At 39.5% G+C, this 20,554-nt stretch overlaps 1 non-coding gene across 1 annotated transcript; it reads right to left on the minus strand.

Annotated features, from left to right (window-relative positions):
- Window positions 1-8,596: 8,596 nt before the first annotated feature.
- LOC112168521 lies at window positions 8,597-8,703 on the minus strand. The gene has a single exon (XR_002924282.1). It is a non-coding gene; the product is annotated as a small nucleolar RNA R71 (small nucleolar RNA).
- Window positions 8,704-20,554: the final 11,851 nt, after the last annotated feature.

Consider the following 20,554-nt stretch of genomic DNA (forward strand, 5'->3'; position numbering starts at 1 on the left):
AAGGTAATCGATTTGTTTTTGTGTTACGAATTAATCTAAATTTTGTTTGGTTTTTTTGTTTGATAGAAAATATGTTAGCCCTTTATTGATGAACTTATATTACACAACTGGGAGCTCAGCTGCAATTGCAGCTGCTAGATAACTAGGGAATGAAAAATAAAAGCAATCCTGCACTATAGAACTACCATGTGCAGCTAACATGTGGGCAACTACATTTGCCTTTCTACTAACATAGCTAACTTTCAAAAGATTTTGAGAATCCACGAGTAGACTCAGATCCTCATAAAGTCGTCCCAAGGCTGAAGCATTATGGCTAGCTTGGGCAGCTAGTTGACGCTGCACCTCTTGTGTGTCAGTCTCCAACAGGGCTGGAACAAAACCATGATCAATTGCAAAGTTAATTGCATTCCTACACGCCAAAACTTCGGCATGTTCTGTTGATATCAGTCCGCGTAGAGGACCTGCACCTCCAGCTAACATGGCACCACTTAAATCTCTAATTACAAAACCAAAACTTCCAGACCTAGTGATATGATGAAAGGAGCCATCAACATTGATTTTTAACACTCCTATTGATGGAGCCACCCATGATTGCACTGTTCTTCTTCTAGCACTAGCCACTGCAAATTTGGTGTTATGAACACGAAACTCTTGCATACGAGCATCAGCTCTAAGCAAAACATCACAAGCCAACGCACTCTTCCCCTCCCAAACTCGTGAGTTTCTTTCTTTTCAAATACTCCACAGTAGGAAAATCAACACCCCTAACTCGGTAAGAGATAAAATCCTCACACAATACTCAAACCATGTCAATAAATCACAGTCTGCTACTTGTGGATCAAAACATGTCCTCCTCAGAAGTCCATAGCCCTACAGCACCTGCCGCGTGAAAGGACAATCTCTACAGAGATGTAAAGTGGACTCACTGCTCCCTCCACACAAAACGCATCCATGAGATTCTACCTGAATATGCCTTGTAGCTAACCTCTCCACTGATGGTACAATATCATGACACACCCTCCAAGCAAACACTTTTGCTGCATTAGGAATCGAAACCTTCCAAATCCTCTTCCAAAATCTCCCATTTACCGCCAAAGTAAAAGGACTCCGACAAGAAGAATGAAAAAACAAAAACCGGTAAGCCATTTTAACAGAAAATTCACCATTTTTGTCCAACCTCCACACCAATCGATCAGAGATATTCCTACGACTGAGTGGGATATTTAAAATGATCTCGGCCTCCGCTCTATCAAACAGCCTTTAAATCAGAGGCTCATTCCAAACTCCCGTAACTGCAATCAAATCACTAGCTTTGCTAACCTCCCCCATAACTGAAACATTATGCCTCGGCCTCCCAGCTTGCAAAGCAGAAATCCAACACTCTGACCATATGTTAACCTCCTCCCTATTACCTATTTGCCAACAAGAATTCTCCTTCAAGAGATCCCTAGTAGAACTAATACTTCTTCAGGAAAACGAGGGAGAAGCATGGGGTGGAGCCTCCCAAAAAGAAGACTCTGGAAAGTACTTGGCTTTATAAATTCTAGCAATGAGAGAGTCCGGATAAAGAATTACCCTCCATGCTTGTTTTGCTGGCATTGCCGAATTGAAAGTTGTAAGACTCCGAAATCTCAATCCTCCTTCCTCCCTTGGATTGCACAAGGCATTCCAAGTCTTCCAATGTATTTTCCTCTTATCCAGAGTCGTACCCCACCAAAATCTGGCACACATTGTTCCAAATCCTCACAAAAATTCTTTGTCAACTGGAAAACACTCATAGCATAAGAAGGTAAAGCTTGAGCTACTACCCGAATCAAAATATCCTTCCCTGCACCACTCAACATCTTACCCTGCCAACCTGCAATCTTCTTGGCCAAGTTATCTTTAATATATTTGAATGTAGCAGTCTTCTTCCTCCCCACGTAGGTAGGAAGCCCTAGATATTTTTCATGGGAAGCTACCACTTCAACCCCCAATAAACTAGAGACCTCCTCTCTCATCTCTTCTGATACATTCTTGCTAAACACAACAGAACTTTTACTAAGATTAACCAACTGACCTGAAGCTCTCCCATATGTCTCAATGACATCCTGAATCTCATAACAAGCCTCTAAAGATGCATGAGCATAAAGCATACTATCATCTGCAAACAAAAGATGATTAACATAGGGAGCATCGTCACATACTCCGATTCCTGGCAAAAGACCAGCATCCTGTTTCCTTTGCAACAAAGCAGAAAACCCCTCAGCTCCAATCAAAAATAAGTAAGGAGATAAAGGATCCCCCTGCCTCAATCCTCTACGAATTAAGAAGGAATATCTCACAGAACTGACACACTGTATCACTAATTCGATCCAATCATGTGCAAAACCAAATCGAATCATCACCTTCCGGAGAAAAGACCATTCCATCATATCATAAGCCTTGCTAAGATCAAGTTTCAAAGCCATACGATGACCTTCACTCCCTTCTCTTTTGTTATGAACAAAATGGGCAATCTCATTAGCCACTAGAATATTATCAGTAATTAATCTCCCTGGCACAAAAGCACTCTGGAAATGAGAGATCAACTCAGGCAAAATCATTTTTAGTCGATTGGCCACCACTTTTGAACAAATTTTATACAGCACATTGCACAAAGCAATAGGCCACAAATTTTGTTTGCTTGAGAACAAGCAAAATCTAAGTTTGAAGGTCGTCAAACACTTGTTAGAATTTCTCTGGCCTCACTAGGGTTTTGTGTAGATAAACTTATCATACGAAAAATCGTTTAGATAAACCAAATTATTTACAGTGCCCATGCACAACGACAGACTTACAATCAACTTAATCAAGTCCTCATTATGCTATGAGTTGTTCATGACTCCCCTAAACCTCCATGTAGCTGCATTTGATTATTCATAGTTTTCAAAAATTACACATTATTAAGAGAAAATATATCATTGGCCCCCCAAAAGTTTTGTGCTAGCTCCGCCATTCCCCCAAGCCGCAGTCGGTAAATTATGTTAAGAGTGCAGCTATTGTCCTAAATAAGAGACTAATCCGTGTTGAGGCATCATGTCATAAGGTTCCCCCCCCCCCCCCCCCCCAATCTTTTTTTTTTCCTTTTTTTCTGTTTTTTTCTTCGTTTAGTATTCATTCCTTAATGAGCTTCATAGCATTTTTTTTTTTAGGGCAACGGAAAACTAATCCATTGATCGAAATCATGACGACCTCACTCGGTCAAGTATGAAGGGTACAAGCACCCCTCATATTACAATGCAAGCTCATAGAGTACTAAAATTCAAAAACAGAAACTCCAAAAAGACTAAAATCCTAAAGGAACTGCTGAAAACAAAATACATAATTGAAAAAAACTCCCTAACCCGACATTGCCTGAGGATGGAACCACTGGTCTGAACATCTTGACACCTAAGACCCTCTTAGTGTACGTCGCAACACTCAACACAGCCACAACAATATTCGAGGAACAGGGTAAAGAGCAGGATAGGCCGCCTCCCAGAAATCCCAAAACCAAGCCCAACACAAGTGTTGGAGGAAAGGGGAACTGAACCAATAGGCCCAATTCACCAGCCTGCATCTGCAGCCCAGATCAGTAGAGGCCCAACAGCCCACTACCCAAACCCTTCGCCTCCCACCCCTAGATCGACCGGTTCTGACCTTTCAGAAGATGCGGCCGCCGCCCATCACCGCTTCGGTGGCCGTCCACGGTCTTCCCCCATCAAGAAAACCGGAAAAAAGACCTCTTTGGATCTAACTTGAGACCACCTACAATCGAAAGAGGAAGAGAAGATCCTAAGCACTAAGCCTCCGGTGAAGCCCCAACAAATGTTCCAAGCCTCCACAGAAACCATGTCGAAGCTACCTCACACATCACCCTCCTTCCCCTGCTCGGTTGCATGAAGCTTGCAAGCCTTCTATCCGGCACCTATGGTGGAATCTCGATCGATCTCCCCATACACTTGTCCCTCGAAGAGACTGGGTCATTCTAGAGTCCATAACACCATACGGTTTCGGGGACTTTTTTCTAGAAAAATAGAAGGTATGAAACTTGTTGCGGTTGGCCAAAGAAGGAATAACAGGTTCTGGATTTGGGTAGGGTGGGTTGAAGAAAAGTAAGAAAAAGGATGGGAGGGGGATTGAGGTGATGACGCCAGCAGCGATCTCTATGGATAAGACTGGATCTCTATGCTAACTACCGGGACTAGCTGCCCGACCGACAAACACACTCCCCCTATTCTCTAGCCTGCGATCAAGATCTGAAAGGATCCCGATCTAAGCCAAAGAGAAGGGGGAGGAGAGGACGAGATCTACTTTCTCTCTAGCTTTTAGAGAGAAGGAAGAGAGACGGGGGTTTTTGAACAATTTAGTTTACTATTAGAGAATCTTGCCTTAAGGAGTTTAGTTTGTCATTAAAAGGCGAAAGCCCTCCTTAGCTTGGATTGAAACAAAGTCCTTGGTCGTACTTCAATCATCATACCCATGAAAGATTTATTTGTGTAGACAAATACTAACACTAAACAAACCTACTTGGAAGGCTTGTCTTTGTTTTCAAACAAGCATTTGCTCCTCAAGAACAAATAATTTTACTATTGTCCTATAGGACGAATACTAAAGCTAAACATGTCATCAACTTAACAATGCCATGGACACGACAAGTTGGCGACCGTGATGCTAAAGACACAAAAAGTTAATCTTAGAAGGCGAGAAATCGGTTGAAGTTTTTTTTTTCCAACGAAAAGTGAGTATTAGGCCGCGTTTGGATGAGAACATTTTAAATCCTTGAGAAATTCTGAAATGATGGAATCTAGAACTCTATCAATTAAAATTTCATTAATTGCAGTTTTCATTATTTGGTTGTATCTTCTTCTTTTTTTTTTTTGAATCAATCGATCAATGATTGTTATATTCATCACAAGCCAGACTAAGCCGTTACATACTACTGTCATTTAAGGGCATAGGCAGACAAGAAAATAGTGGTAGTACCCACAGTGGTACATAGAAATATACCTACTCATTATATAATTAAATACGTAGATATAGCAGGAATCTTTCTTTGGTACTACTCTAGAGGCGCTAGAAATACATAGAGTGTGCACAACGATGCTTAGCTTCCTAAATACAAGGAATTTATTGTAATTTAGAGTTAACTAAAAAACATAGAAAAGGGCTTAAGGCTAAAAAACCTCAGCCTAAATTAGAAGAGAAGAGAAGAGTCCAACTCAAGGCCCAGCAAAACTGGGTTGACCCAAGCCAGTCCACCACTCCATCACGTCTGCAACTGCCCGTGCATCGTTGCCCACGAGTCTCGCCACGAAACCAGCCGCACCGCCCATAAGTCCCACCACAAAACTAGCCTCACCACGAGTCACGTCGCCGATCTCCTCCACAAGCCAGCACCCCCCAAGCCCCCCGAGCTACTGTCGATGCACTAGCCCCGCAACCTGATAGGAGCATAAATGCGACGAATATAGTGTGAAATCCCTTACACTTTTCTTAGCTATTTCCTTTAAAAAGTCAGTTTTAACTTTGTTTTCTTTTTAGGTAGTTCGTGAAGTGATTCAAGAGAAATAAGAGCTGAAAGGGAGCAACGAAGCCATGAAACATGAAGTACTGATGCAGAGGACCAAGTTTGATCAACCATTTGGCCAGAAATTACAAGGAAAGTCCACGGAATTCATTGTGCAAAACAGTTGCTGCAAAGCAGAAAACTGCAGTTTCAGAATCAGCTTTCTGGGAACGGTTTTGAGGAGAAATTATTGCATCATTCCAGCTTCACATTTGAAGAAAGGACCAGCGATCCTTGAAGACATGATGTTATACTTCAACTACAGCCAAAGAACAGGTCAAAATCATCAACGAGGCAGTAGGAAATCAAAGTCGAAGTATGTTTCCCGATAAGGCAGAAACTGTCAGCTTTTCACGAAGCTTTTTGAGAGATCTTTTCCGGCGATTTTCTTGGAGTTTTTCCAGAAGGTTATCGATCATTCTAGATGATATGATGTCATAGAACACGTGGGAGTCAAGAACCATCCAGAAACTTGTCAAGACGAAGTCGTTCCTTGTCCAAGAAGGAAGCTTCAGAGTAAGAAATCGAAACCTAGTCGAAACAGGACTGTTTGGCAGAAATCTTTTGTGGACGAATTTTGGGGGCATTTTTGGAAGGTTATTGCTGCTGCAAACATGAAGGAGAGTCCTAGAATGATTCCTCAAGATTTTGGGAAGATTACTAAGGCTTGAAAATCATTTAATTATGCACCAAGTAGAGTGATCCTCAAGCAATTAGGAGAGGTTTTCAAAGCAGAATTGGGAAAGGAAACTAGGGCTGTGTATTCTATATATATAGAGCAGTATAACACGTTGAGACACACCATCCTACAGCGCCGCTTCTGCTCCCAAAACCCTAGCACACAAAGTCTAAAATTCCCAAGTCTTCAAGAAGGAAAACCGTGCACATCACCATCCATCTCCATCAAGCTCCTGCCGTGCCCCATCTTGAAGGATTGCCTGCATCTAAGGCTGCCTAAAAGTGAATTCGTGGCTCTCATACTCTGCTCTTTACGGTTTTTATCCTCTTGTAATCGATTACTCATGCTTTTAATTGTTGAATTTAAGACCATGTGTGGCTAGTTATTTTTGTTAGGGGCGAGGTTTGAAGCCCCAATTATGTAGAACATCTGTTTGATTAAACTTAGTTTCTTGATCTATGGTGTGGGTTGGTTGTTTATCTCTGATTGATTGAAAACTTTTGCATGTGTATGTTTTATGGTCGCGAACATAGGATTTATGCATGTAATTGGAGCTAGGTTTAGAAAATAATTCACCTAATCGTTTTGTTTTCTAATCCACAAGTATGCAAGGCTTTGAACAAAAGTTGATGTTTTAAACAACTAGAAGAGCATGCTAGGTAGGCGTTCCACACTAGACTGCAACTCTATAATCAATCGTTTCCATGAGATCTTAATGCTTCAAATATGTTGACACTATATGTGTTGTTGATAGGATAGCGTTCTATACCTTGATTGCATGTTTGATAGGCTTAGCTATTGTGCGTTCACGTAGACTAAGTAATTAGGGAAACATTAATAAGGGACATGATCTGCTCCGACTTGTTTCTTGGTTGATTTCTGTTCACACCTTAGTAATTGAAACTAGGTTAACTTAACATTGTTCGAAAGTAATTGGTGGTGGATTTCCGAGTCTCTAACGTCTTCTCCATATTGTTTTTCAACTTAAAATTCGAAATTGCTTTCTTTGTTTTCCTTTAATTTTCGTAAAACTTAAAAACCCCCAAAACATTTATTTTTTTCCTTTCTTCTTTTATTTCGTTGCTTCCTCTCTCCTTTTCCCTATTCTACGTTTGTTTTCCTTTCTTTTAGTTAGTTTCTTTGTTTGTTTGATTTGTGTTCTTTGATTAGTTTAGATTAGTTTATTTTTATTTCTCCTTGTGATTAATTGGTTACCCTCAATCCTTGGCATCGAACGATCCTTGCTTACTCTATATTGCTAACGACTACATCTTGCAGGGTTAAGTTGAGCGCTTGTTTCTAGCGTATCAATTTTTGGCGCCGCGTCGCCGGGGATTGAAAAATACTTATTTTTCACAATTTTAATTTTTAGTTTAATTCAAGTTTCGGTTAGAAGTTGTAAATCATACTTGAATAGTTTTGGAATTCTTGTTTTTAACGTTGACTCTATCTCTACGTCCTCTAGGCGCATCTTATTACAACACGATGTCTAGGATTGGTCTGGATACGAGAAGTGTTTTCAAGTGAGCTTTGTCTCCACCAAAATCGTTCCTTACCTACCTGGTCGTGTTGGAAAGGAGTTACCGAACGACGTAGAGAGAAAGTTTTTGTTAACGATTAGAATTCTATTTCTTTTCTAACTTGATTTACGAGTTCTAGTTGAAATAAAATTTGTTTTGTGTTAGTTTTTCATAATTTCGTCCCTTACATTTATTTCCCCTTGTTTTTCGTTTTTTTTCTTAGGGTTCTAACGCCATTCTTGTTTGTTCCTCAGGCACTTCAACTCGTTTATGCATACAAGGAAAAATCCAAAAGGCGAGCTTGTTCCTTTTGATCCTGAACTTCTGAAAACAATTCGAAGCAAAAACAAGTTGAAGGAAGCAAGCTCGTCTTCACCAAAAGAAGAAGAAGAAGTGTACGACATCTCATCACTCTTTCAAGAGCAAGTTTCAACGCCAACACCTCCACCAATGGCTCTCACCATTAGGCAACTTTCAACTTCTGTGATTCCACCAGGTGGTGTCCCCACTTGTATAACCTACCCTGATGCAGTTGAAGGAGCAACAGCTGACTTTGAGTTGAAGTCTGGGCTACTTCATCGTCTTCCTACATTCCATGGACACTCTATGGAAGATCCCAATCAGCATTTAATGGAGTTTCAGTTCATTTGCACAAGCATGAAGCCACAAGGAGCTGATGAGCAAATCTTGAAGTTGAAAGCCTTCCCATTTTCGTTGGCTGACAAGGCAAAGCAATGGCTTTATGAGTTGCCAAGTGGACGCATCACATCTTGGGCAGACATGATGAAAGCATTTTTGGAAAAATATTTCCCTACATCTCGGATCATCATGCTTAGGAAGAAGATAAGTGGAATTCAACAAGGGCAAGATGAGTCCTATGCAGAGTATTATGAAAGGTTCAAAACTCTCATCACTCAATGCCCTCAACATGGCATGAAGAATGAGACCTTGCTCACTTGCTTCTATGATGGTCTCACCAACTTGGAAAGAGATATGCTCGATGCAGCTTCAGGAGGATCATTTGTTGACAAGGAACCTGCAGCTGGAATGATCTTAATTGAGAATAGGGCCCTGAATCAACAACAATATGGCGGTTCCAAGCCCACCCATACACGTGAAAAAGTTAATGAGGTAAGTACATTGGTTCAATTGGAAGATAAAATTAACAGGCTTACTTCTATTGTTTCTCAGGGAATGAAGGGACAAGTTATGGTATGTGGAGTGTGCTCAATGCAAGGGCATATGTCTGATCAATGCCCTCAACTCATGGAAGGAGGAAACTTTGAAGGTGTCAACGCCCTAGGGTTCCAACAAGGGTACCAACGTCCAAGGAATGACCCATATTCTAACACCTACAACCCTGGATGGAGGGATCACCCCAATTTTCGTTGGAAGGACAATGAAAACGCCCAACCAGCTTCTCAAGCCTTCAATCAACGTCCTCCAGGCTTCTTCCCAAAGCCACAGGCTCCTCTAAACTCTAATCCTTCGAATTCTTCATCTTCTTCTTCTAATAACTATGATGAGATTATAAAAACTTTAACTGTTTCTACTCAGACTTTGTTGCAGAACCAAAATCAAATGCAAAATCAAACCAACAATTTGATGCAAGGTCAGAATCTCATGCAAAAGAGGATGGACGCAATGGAGAAACAGCTTGGTCACGTGGTTGATTTTATGACAAAAGGCCCTGAAGGTGGTAAGCTGCCAAGTAATACTATTCCAAATCCAAAGGGGGGCTTTGAATCTGCCAATGCCATCACCACTAGAAGTGGAAGGATCATCAATGACGTCCCCAAGGCACAAATGAACACCACAGTGCACATTGATGAAGAACAGGAAACACCAATTTCGAAGAGGAAGGAAAACAATGGCCCAGCGACTTCCAGGATTGAAACTGACTTAGCAATCCCAGACCCTGCTACGTCCAGGATTGAAGGCTCATTGCAATCCCCAACAAAACCAGAAACCAAAGGTAAAGTGTCTAACTCTTCAATCCCGGTTAATACTAATGCTTTCCTTTCTCCTATGCCTTTTCCTCGCAGATTTGCTAAGTCCAAACAAGAAGAAAGCGACATGGCTGTTTTGGATACCTTTAAAAAGGTGCAAGTCAACATTCCCCTTCTTGAAGCTATAAAGCAAGTGCCCAAATATGCAAAATTTTTGAAGGAACTTTGTACAACAAGAAGGAGAATTCGAGAAAAGGAGGTTGTGAAGGTGAATGAGAATGTCTCAGCTGTTATTCAAAGGAAACTTCCCCCAAAATGCAAAGATCCTGGAAGCTTCACCATTCCTTGCGTTATTGGTAACACTAGATTTGAGAATGCCATGTTAGATCTAGGTGCATCTATAAATGTTATGCCTTATTCTGTTTATGCATCTTTAGGTCTAGGTACACTTAAAACTGATAACGTAATTATTCAATTGGCGGATAGATCTAAGGCCTTTCCGAAAGGATTGTTGGAAGATGTGCTTGTGCAGGTTAATCACTTGATCTTTCCCGCGGATTTTTATATCTTGGACATGGAGGAATCCACCATAAACCCAACGCCACTTTTGTTGGGTAGACCTTTCATGCGGACTGCTAGGACAAAAATTGACGTCTATGCTGGCTCTCTAACCATGGAATTTGATGGAGATGTGATAGGATTCAACATCTTTGAGGCTATGAGGTATCCAATTGAATTTGATTCATGTTTTTCTATTGACATACTTGATACTCTTGCACAGAAGGTTTTGGAAGCAATAAGAGAAGATACGTTGATCACAACCATTGAGCAAGGCGTTGGTTACACCCATGATGGCGTCATAATTCCCATGAAGAAACTTCAGGAAACGTTGGACCCTCAAATATTTGAGGACGTTTCTTCCGTTGAAACTCATCTACGTTATGAAGGTAAACCTCCTTCCCCTTTGTCAATTCAGTTATCTACTAATAAACCTCTTCCTTCAGTGATTCAGGCCCCTACACTTGAACTCAAACCATTACCGGATCATTTGAAGTATGTTTATTTGGGAGATGACAAAACATTGCCTGTCATAGTCTCATCCAAGTTGACGCCATCTCAAGAAGAAGAACTTGTTAAAGTGCTAAAGAAACACAAGACTGCAATTGGATGGACATTAGCTGACATCAAGGGAATAAGCCCCACCACTTGTGTGCATCGAATTCTTCTTGAGGAGGGTGCCAAACCAACTAGAGAGGCTCAACGTCGTCTTAACCCTCCAATGATGGAAGTTGTGAAAAAGGAAGTCATCAAATTGCTCGATTGTGGCGTCATATACCCTATTTCAGACAGTAAATGGGTCTCACCAGTCCAAGTTGTGCCAAAGAAATCCGGAATTACGGTCGTGAAGAATGAAGAGAATGAACTTGTGCCCCAAAGAACCGTGACTGGCCATAGAGTCTGCATCGATTATAGGAAGCTTAACGCCACCACCAGGAAAGACCACTTCCCTTTACCCTTCATCGATCAAATGCTTGAAAGGTTAGCTGGTCATTCTTTTTATTGTTTCCTTGATGGTTATTCTGGTTATAATCAAATATGCATAGCTCAAGAGGATCAAGAGAAAACAACTTTCACTTGTCCTTTTGGCACTTTTGCTTACCGTCGAATGCCATTTGGACTTTGCAATGCCCCAGGTACGTTTCAAAGATGCATGCTCAGTATTTTTTCTGATTATATTGAGAAAATAATTGAAGTTTTCATGGATGATTTTAGTGTTTTTGGTGATAGCTTCGAAAATTGCTTAGGAAACCTAGAATTAATCTTGAAACGTTGCATTGAAACTAACCTTGTTTTAAATTGGGAAAAATGTCACTTCATGGTTGCTCAAGGTATTGTTCTAGGGCATATTGTTTCTTCTAGGGGAATAGAAGTAGATAAAGCTAAAGTTGATCTTGTTCGCTACTTACCCTCCCCCACTTCTGTGAGAGAGGTTCGTTCTTTTCTTGGACATGCAGGATTTTACAGACGCTTTATCAAGGACTTCTCCAAAATTGCAAGACCCCTATGTCGACTTTTGCAAAAGGAGGTGACGTTTGAATGGAATGCGGACTGCCAAGTTGCGTTTGAACAATTAAAGGAGCTTTTGACCTCTGCTCCTATCATGCTTCCTCCGGATTGGTCCTTACCATTTGAGCTCATGTGTGATGCTTCTGATTATGCAGTAGGCGCAGTGCTTGGCCAAAGAAAAGAGAAAAAGCCTTATGCCATCTACTACGCCTCTCGGACTTTGAATGATGCTCAATTGAATTATTCGACTACAGAAAAAGAATTATTAGCTGTTGTTTTTGCTTTGGATAAATTTAGATCTTATTTACTTCAAACTAAAGTTGTTATTTATACTGATCATGCAGCTTTGAAGTATTTACTCTCAAAGAAGGAAGCGAAACCGAGGCTAATTCGATGGATTCTTCTTCTACAAGAATTTGATGTCGAAATTAAGGACAAAAAGGGGAGTGAAAATGTTGTTGCAGATCATTTGAGCCGCCTTGTACATGGTGAGGACGCCATACCTCTTATGGAAACTTTTCCGGATGAACAACTCTTCGGAATTGAGGTAAGTGAACCTTGGTATGCAGACATAGTCAATTTCTTAGTCACTAAAAAAATTCCAAACACGCTGTCAAGCTCTATGCATGCAAAACTTAAAAAGAATGCTAGGCAATATGTTTGGGATGATCCTTATCTTTGGAAATTTTGTGCGGATGGTATAATTCGACGTTGCGTGCCTGAAAGGGAGTTTACTCATATCTTGACATTTTGCCATTCTGAAAATTGTGGGGGTCATTTTGGTTCTAAGAAAACTGCTCTTAAGGTGTTGGAATCTGGTTTTTATTGGCCTAGTTTATTTAAGGATGCTTATGCTTTTTGTATGACATGTGATAGATGCCAAAGAACCGGAAACATAGGACCTAAAAATCAAATGCCTTTAACTAATGTTTTGGTTGTTGAAATTTTTGATGTTTGGGGTATCGATTTTATGGGACCTTTTCCTTCATCTCAAGGTTTTCTTTATATTCTTCTCGCTGTGGATTATGTCTCAAAATGGGTGGAAGCACAAGCCACCCGGACTAATGATTCCAAAGTTGTTGCAGATTTTCTTCGATCTAATATTTTCTCTAGGTTTGGAATGCCTCGAGCAATCATAAGTGATGGAGGATCGCACTTCTGCAATAGATCCATTGAAGCCTTGCTTAGAAAGTATAATGTGACACACAAGGTGTCAACGCCATATCATCCACAAACTAGTGGACAAGCAGAAGTGTCAAATCGTGAAATCAAGAAGATTTTGGAGAAAACAGTTAGCCCAAGTCGCAAGGATTGGAGTCAAAGGCTAGATGATGCCTTGTGGGCGTACCGGACAGCGTATAAGACGCCAATAGGAATGAGTCCCTTTAGGTTGGTGTATGGAAAAGCTTGCCATCTACCCGTGGAATTGGAACATCGAGCTTGGTGGGCTGTGAAGAGCTTTAATATGGATTTAGATGACGCTGGGATTCATAGAAAGCTTCAAGTGAATGAGTTGGAAGAACTACGTAATGATGCGTACGAGAGTTCCCGGATTTATAAAGAGAAAACTAAGGCCTTTCATGACAAGATGATTCGTGGGAAAACATTCATAGCAGGCCAAAAAGTTTTATTGTTTCACTCTCGTCTCAAACTCTTTCCCGGTAAGCTTCGCTCACGATGGGTTGGTCCTTTTATTGTTACTTACGTTTTTCCCCACGGAGCTGTGCAAATTCGAAGTGAGCAAACAGGCCATGAGTTCAAGGTGAATGGCCATCGATTGAAGCCATACTACGCAGCCTTTAAGGAGAGCAACGTAGAGGAAGAAGACCTTCATGACACACCTCCTCTCATAGATTAAAAGCATTCACTACGTCTGGCTGAAGACTTTAAACCAAGCGCTTCTTGGGAGGCAACCCAAGGGATGTTTTCTTTGCTTTCTTTGTTTTCTATTTAGTTCCTTTTTATGTTTTTCGTTTGTGTGCAGGTCATAGAGTTGTAGAGAGGTGTGAAAAGTGTTCCTTCTGTAAAACAGAGTACTGACCGTACAGTCCGTCTACTTTAGACAACTACCGTTTTTAGCTCAGAAGGGACCAGAAGACGTGCCATATATGAATCGAAAGATCTTTGAGTCTAGTTTCGGTAAGTTTTTACAGAACTGGATTCGGAGTTTATATGTGTTCCCAGTTCCAGTTTGAATGCAGCAAGGTCAGCCCAGGAAAACAGAAAACTGCGCAGTTGTGTCACAGAAAAAGAAAAACTGGGCATATTTCCGTGGATGAAATGAGGAGTTCTTTACATGGACTCAAAGCTCTATATGTATACTACCTTCAGACCAAAAATCTCGTCCATTGACCCAGTGATGCTCCCGGAATAAAGGTTTGAGTGGGTAAAGGTCACTTTGCCCGGATTTCTGTTCCAATTTCTGTTTTTTTTTTTTTTCTCTAACTTTATAGGGCTATAACTTTCAAACCGCTTGGAGTTAGGAAGTGTTCCACATATGCACAGAAAGCTCGCAATGTCCACTTTCACCCCCAAGTGGTATAATCGTCATCTGAAGCTGCATAAAAACATTATGGAACCTGGAACATGCGCTGCCGGCACAAACTTCTGGTTTCCAAAGATGCAACAAGACTTCGCACGGAGCTTACGTTAGGAAGTCAAGACCTTAAGGTCTTGAGGTTGGGGTCTTTTGTTGTCATCTCCAAAGGTCGTGAGCATTGGGAGGTCTACAAGGGGGAGCTTTTCTATCAACCTTCTCACCTTTCTTCTTTTTGATTTCCCTTCTTTACACTTCTATTATGCATTGTTTGATTTAGTTTTCCATACATTGAGGGCAATGTATGATTCAAGTGTGGGGGAAGGGAATTTGAGTCTTACTTGAAAAAAAAAAAAAAAAAAAAAAAAAAAAAAAAATTTTTAGTTATGTTCTTTCTTTTAGCATTTTTAGTTCTTGTTTTTGTTTTGTTTTTCGAGTCTTAGGTTGCTTTCAACTGTCTAGGATGAACTTAATCTCTGAAATTATGGATAAAAGAGGATCACAATATTGAGATGATGTTAAAATAATTCTTTGGTTAATTATGATATATACAAAGCATATGAATGTGTAGTAGATGTGGTTTTTGTTGACCTTGGTACAGAATTATGAGCATGTTGATGATGAGTGTGATTCATAATAACCCTTGTGAGAACTTGAGCCTATTTTCCATTCTTTGTGAGTGTTTATTGAAAAATTATACTCTTATTTTTTTGGCGATGCTTAGTGATCTCATTATCTTTCTCTTTGATTGACTGCTTGCCACAGATTAAGTTTGACGGACTCTAGAGATTACTAGAACTTGCTCTTGTACTAGTTGAAACTTTTATCAATACATGTCCCTGATTCTGGAAAGGATAAAGGCACCTAGGAAATTCCACCATAGCCAAAAATAGCCTGTGTCCATATTTGTGCCCGTCGTGGGACTCCTCTAGTTAACCCCTTTGAGCCTACATTTAAACCTTTTTCTTTCATCCTCAAAATCCTAACCTTTGAACCTTAGTATAGTTATATCCCTACCCTTGTTCTAAGGATTTAGTGGAGCTAATTCATGAGACAGATAAGATTTTGAAGGCACTACAAAGGAGATGATGAGAAAGAATAAGTGTGGGGGAAAGACTTGTCCATGAGAAAGAGGAAAAATAGTATGGTGAAAAAAAAAAAAAAAAAAAAAAAAAAAAAGATGTATACGGCAATGAAAAAAAAAAAAAAAAAGAGAAAAAAAAAAAGTGTAAGTATTTATGGATTTTAGTCCCCCCATTGTGGATAAGGAGTTTGTTTTGAAGTGAAGGCCTAAGTACGATGAATTTGGTCTTTGTCCTATTTCACAAGAAGTTCAACGTTGCAAGATGCCTTGGTGACTAAAGGAAGACGTCTCAATGCTTCAATGAAAGCTCCACTAGGTTATTAGAACACTTTGTGATTTTTCCTTACCCTTTCGTTTCTTAAACCCCTAAACCTTGGCCCCATTACAACCTTGAAGTAAGACCTCTTTGATCCTTAAGATGGGCAGCCTTTGATCTGTGGAGATTGGTTACAAGAGTTGAGCATATGGTTCGGTCCGTCCGGCAAGTAGTTGGTATCCTTCATGAGATCGTAAAAGAAAAAAAAAAATGCATATATTTCGACATAGCCTTTCTTTCTTTATATGTGAGCTTTTTGTTTGTCGAAAATATTATTATCTCTCACATATATTTGAGTGAAAAAGCTTTTAAGCATTAGCCTTGATCTGAGAGAAGAAAGAGTGGTGAATCCTGTGAGGTTTGAATCATACTTGTTAGATACATGCTAAGCTCCACCCATCACCATTGTCACATCCGTGTCTTACATGCTTATATGTGGAATATATATTTTAATTGACTATCGAATTACTCATGATTGATTCTTGGTTGCATGCTAATCTTGATGCTATAAAAGTAAGAGATTTCTGAGACAACAATGTTGAAGGCATAGTTTGTTTTGAGTCTTTTGAGTCTTTATTTTATTTTCTTAGTTTTGATTTTGCTAAGGGACTAGCAAAAGCTAAGTGTGGGGGAATTTGATAGGAGCATAAATGCGACGAATATAGTGTGAAATCCCTTACACTTTTCTTAGCTATTTCCTTTAAAAAGTCAGTTTTAACTTTGTTTTCTTTTTAGGTAGTTCGTGAAGTGATTCAAGAGAAATAAGAGCTGAAAGGGAGCAACGAAGCCATGAAACATGAAGTACTGATGCAGAGGACCAAGTTTGATCAACCATTTGGCCAGAAATTACAAGGAAAGTCCACGGAATTCATTGTGCAAAACAGTTGCTGCAAAGCAGAAAACTGCAGTTTCAGAATCAGCTTTCTGGGAACGGTTTTGAGGAGAAATTATTGCATCATTCCAGCTTCACATTTGAAGAAAGGACCAGCGATCCTTGAAGACATGATGTTATACTTCAACTACAGCCAAAGAACAGGTCAAAATCATCAACGAGGCAGTAGGAAATCAAAGTCGAAGTATGTTTCCCGATAAGGCAGAAACTGTCAGCTTTTCACGAAGCTTTTTGAGAGATCTTTTCCGGCGATTTTCTTGGAGTTTTTCCAGAAGGTTATCGATCATTCTAGATGATATGATGTCATAGAACACGTGGGAGTCAAGAACCATCCAGAAACTTGTCAAGACGAAGTCGTTCCTTGTCCAAGAAGGAAGCTTCAGAGTAAGAAATCGAAACCTAGTCGAAACAGGACTGTTTGGCAGAAATCTTTTGTGGACGAATTTTGGGGGCATTTTTGGAAGGTTATTGCTGCTGCAAACATGAAGGAGAGTCCTAGAATGATTCCTCAAGATTTTGGGAAGATTACTAAGGCTTGAAAATCATTTAATTATGCACCAAGTAGAGTGATCCTCAAGCAATTAGGAGAGGTTTTCAAAGCAGAATTGGGAAAGGAAACTAGGGCTGTGTATTCTATATATATAGAGCAGTATAACACGTTGAGACACACCATCCTACAGCGCCGCTTCTGCTCCCAAAACCCTAGCACACAAAGTCTAAAATTCCCAAGTCTTCAAGAAGGAAAACCGTGCACATCACCATCCATCTCCATCAAGCTCCTGCCGTGCCCCATCTTGAAGGATTGCCTGCATCTAAGGCTGCCTAAAAGTGAATTCGTGGCTCTCATACTCTGCTCTTTACGGTTTTTATCCTCTTGTAATCGATTACTCATGCTTTTAATTGTTGAATTTAAGACCATGTGTGGCTAGTTATTTTTGTTAGGGGCGAGGTTTGAAGCCCCAATTATGTAGAACATCTGTTTGATTAAACTTAGTTTCTTGATCTATGGTGTGGGTTGGTTGTTTATCTCTGATTGATTGAAAACTTTTGCATGTGTATGTTTTATGGTCGCGAACATAGGATTTATGCATGTAATTGGAGCTAGGTTTAGAAAATAATTCACCTAATCGTTTTGTTTTCTAATCCACAAGTATGCAAGGCTTTGAACAAAAGTTGATGTTTTAAACAACTAGAAGAGCATGCTAGGTAGGCGTTCCACACTAGACTGCAACTCTATAATCAATCGTTTCCATGAGATCTTAATGCTTCAAATATGTTGACACTATATGTGTTGTTGATAGGATAGCGTTCTATACCTTGATTGCATGTTTGATAGGCTTAGCTATTGTGCGTTCACGTAGACTAAGTAATTAGGGAAACATTAATAAGGGACATGATCTGCTCCGACTTGTTTCTTGGTTGATTTCTGTTCACACCTTAGTAATTGAAACTAGGTTAACTTAACATTGTTCGAAAGTAATTGGTGGTGGATTTCCGAGTCTCTAACGTCTTCTCCATATTGTTTTTCAACTTAAAATTCGAAATTGCTTTCTTTGTTTTCCTTTAATTTTCGTAAAACTTAAAAACCCCCAAAACATTTATTTTTTTCCTTTCTTCTTTTATTTCGTTGCTTCCTCTCTCCTTTTCCCTATTCTACGTTTGTTTTCCTTTCTTTTAGTTAGTTTCTTTGTTTGTTTGATTTGTGTTCTTTGATTAGTTTAGATTAGTTTATTTTTATTTCTCCTTGTGATTAATTGGTTACCCTCAATCCTTGGCATCGAACGATCCTTGCTTACTCTATATTGCTAACGACTACATCTTGCAGGGTTAAGTTGAGCGCTTGTTTCTAGCGTATCACAACCCACAAGCCACACTGTCGCCCAGACGTTCCCAGATCCACGCCGCCGCAGGATCGCGCCTTCCCTACACAGAAAACCACCACAGACGTCCATAAAAGCCTTCCAAACCTGCCATCAAAACTAGCTTGCCAAACCCCAAGCCAAAGAACTTCTCTCCCGACCTCAGCCTAGGGCATTCCGGACATGGAACGGTTTGGTTGTGTTTATGCTCTCTGAGAGAATAGATGGTCCTACTACTTTGGTTGTATCTATTTAGAATTTGGAATGTGTGATAAACTAAGAAAGTTTAAAACAAATTAAAATATTAAAAGAAAAAAATATAGGCAAAATAGCCAAATTACCCCATAACTTTTCTCATGACTGCCGATTTACCCCATGACATTTCAATTTTGATTATTTACACCCTCACTTTCTAAATGTTGCCAATTTACACCCTATAGTCAAATTTTAGACTTTCCATCCAATTTCTCTATTAACTTAGTTAGCATGTGAGGGGTCTTTTCGTCTCTGTAATTGTCACCCAAAAAAAATAAAGAGTGTTGTTGTTTTTACCGAACAAAAATCTTAGTACACCCCGGCCAACTATTAATTTTTTGCCTCTAATGTTCCAATATTACCCTCATATATTAATAAATCAAGAAAAAATACAAAATTACTTTGTTAAAAAATAAAAATAAAATATTGCTATTTGTCTCCCACAATTGTTTTTTTTTCCCTCATCCTCTCCTCTTCTTCTCTGTCTATCTCTCAATTATCTTCTTCTCAACATGACCTCTTCCTCTATGTTCCTTTTATCGAGATCAATATAACACAATCCCAACTTGAATCAATCAAGATGACTTTCACATGCTTGCTGTAATTTTAATTTTCATATTCCATACATATAAATCTTTTAGTTTGTTCGATGGCTCCTCAATCTTATACACAATACAAACCCCTCTAACTGGAAACATGGAAGATCAAATTCTCACATGAATGTTTGAAATATTAATCCAGTCTAGCCTTCAAAGAAAAAGAAAACCAGAAACCTAAATGATCAAAGATGGTTTCTCCTTCAGTGATATGATCATCCAATCATTTGATGTAACTAGCAAATATTAATTAAGCGATTAGTTGCAAGCTAACAACCAACTTGAAATAAAGGGAGTGAAGAAGAAGAAGAGATGGACAAGGAAGAAGCGACAAAGGGCAATTTTTTTTTCTCCTTGTTTTAACGAAGAAATTTTTTTAAAATTTCTTTAACGATGTTTTAGTTTGATTTTTTTTTTGTGATAGTTGAAAAGACGAAAAAGCCCCTCACGTGCTAACCAAGTTAACAGAAAATTAGATGAAAAGTCCAAAAAATAACGATAGGGTGTAAATTGGCAACAATTAGAAAAGTGAGGGCATAGATAATCAAAATTGAAATGTCAGGGGTTAAATCGCCAACCATGGGAAAAGTCAGGGGGGTAATTTGGTTATTTTACCAAAAATATATTGTTCTGGAAACTAAGAAATAAGAAGAAATTTTTGCAAGAAAATTCGAAATGATGCCTATTTTGATGGAAATTAAAGTGAGAAATTTCAGACAATCAATTTCTCAATTTTTTTGTTTCCACAATGAAATTCATAATTTTCATTAGAATGTCAGATAAGGCAATACATATTTAGAAATTATGAATTCTGTTTTAGAGAAACTAAAATTGAGAGAAATTCGCTGTGTATTCTCATTAATAATAGGGGCCTCTTTATATAGAGGATTACAATGCATAGAATCTCAATCATATAAAGAAAGTAATTCTACATTGATTAGGATTCTAGATCCTTCTAATTAAATCATATTACCACTAGGTCAAGTAACCTAGAGTTTGGGCTAAACACAAATTAGGTTTTCCTTGAACACTCCCCCTTGTGTTGCCCAAACGCGGTACTTCTCTCGTTGCCTCGTTAAAAACCTTGCCGAGTAACAAAAACCCAGTGGGACAAAAATAACCTCGGTCGAAGGGGAAAAAGAGCACAACACACCCTTCACGTTTCGAGGTGAACATGTAGACATCTCCCCCTGATGTCTGCGCCTCCCCCTGATGACTACGATCATGGGAGT

Source organism: Rosa chinensis, chromosome 5, assembly GCF_002994745.2.
Source record: "Rosa chinensis cultivar Old Blush chromosome 5, RchiOBHm-V2, whole genome shotgun sequence".
Lineage (NCBI taxonomy): Eukaryota > Viridiplantae > Streptophyta > Magnoliopsida > Rosales > Rosaceae > Rosa > Rosa chinensis.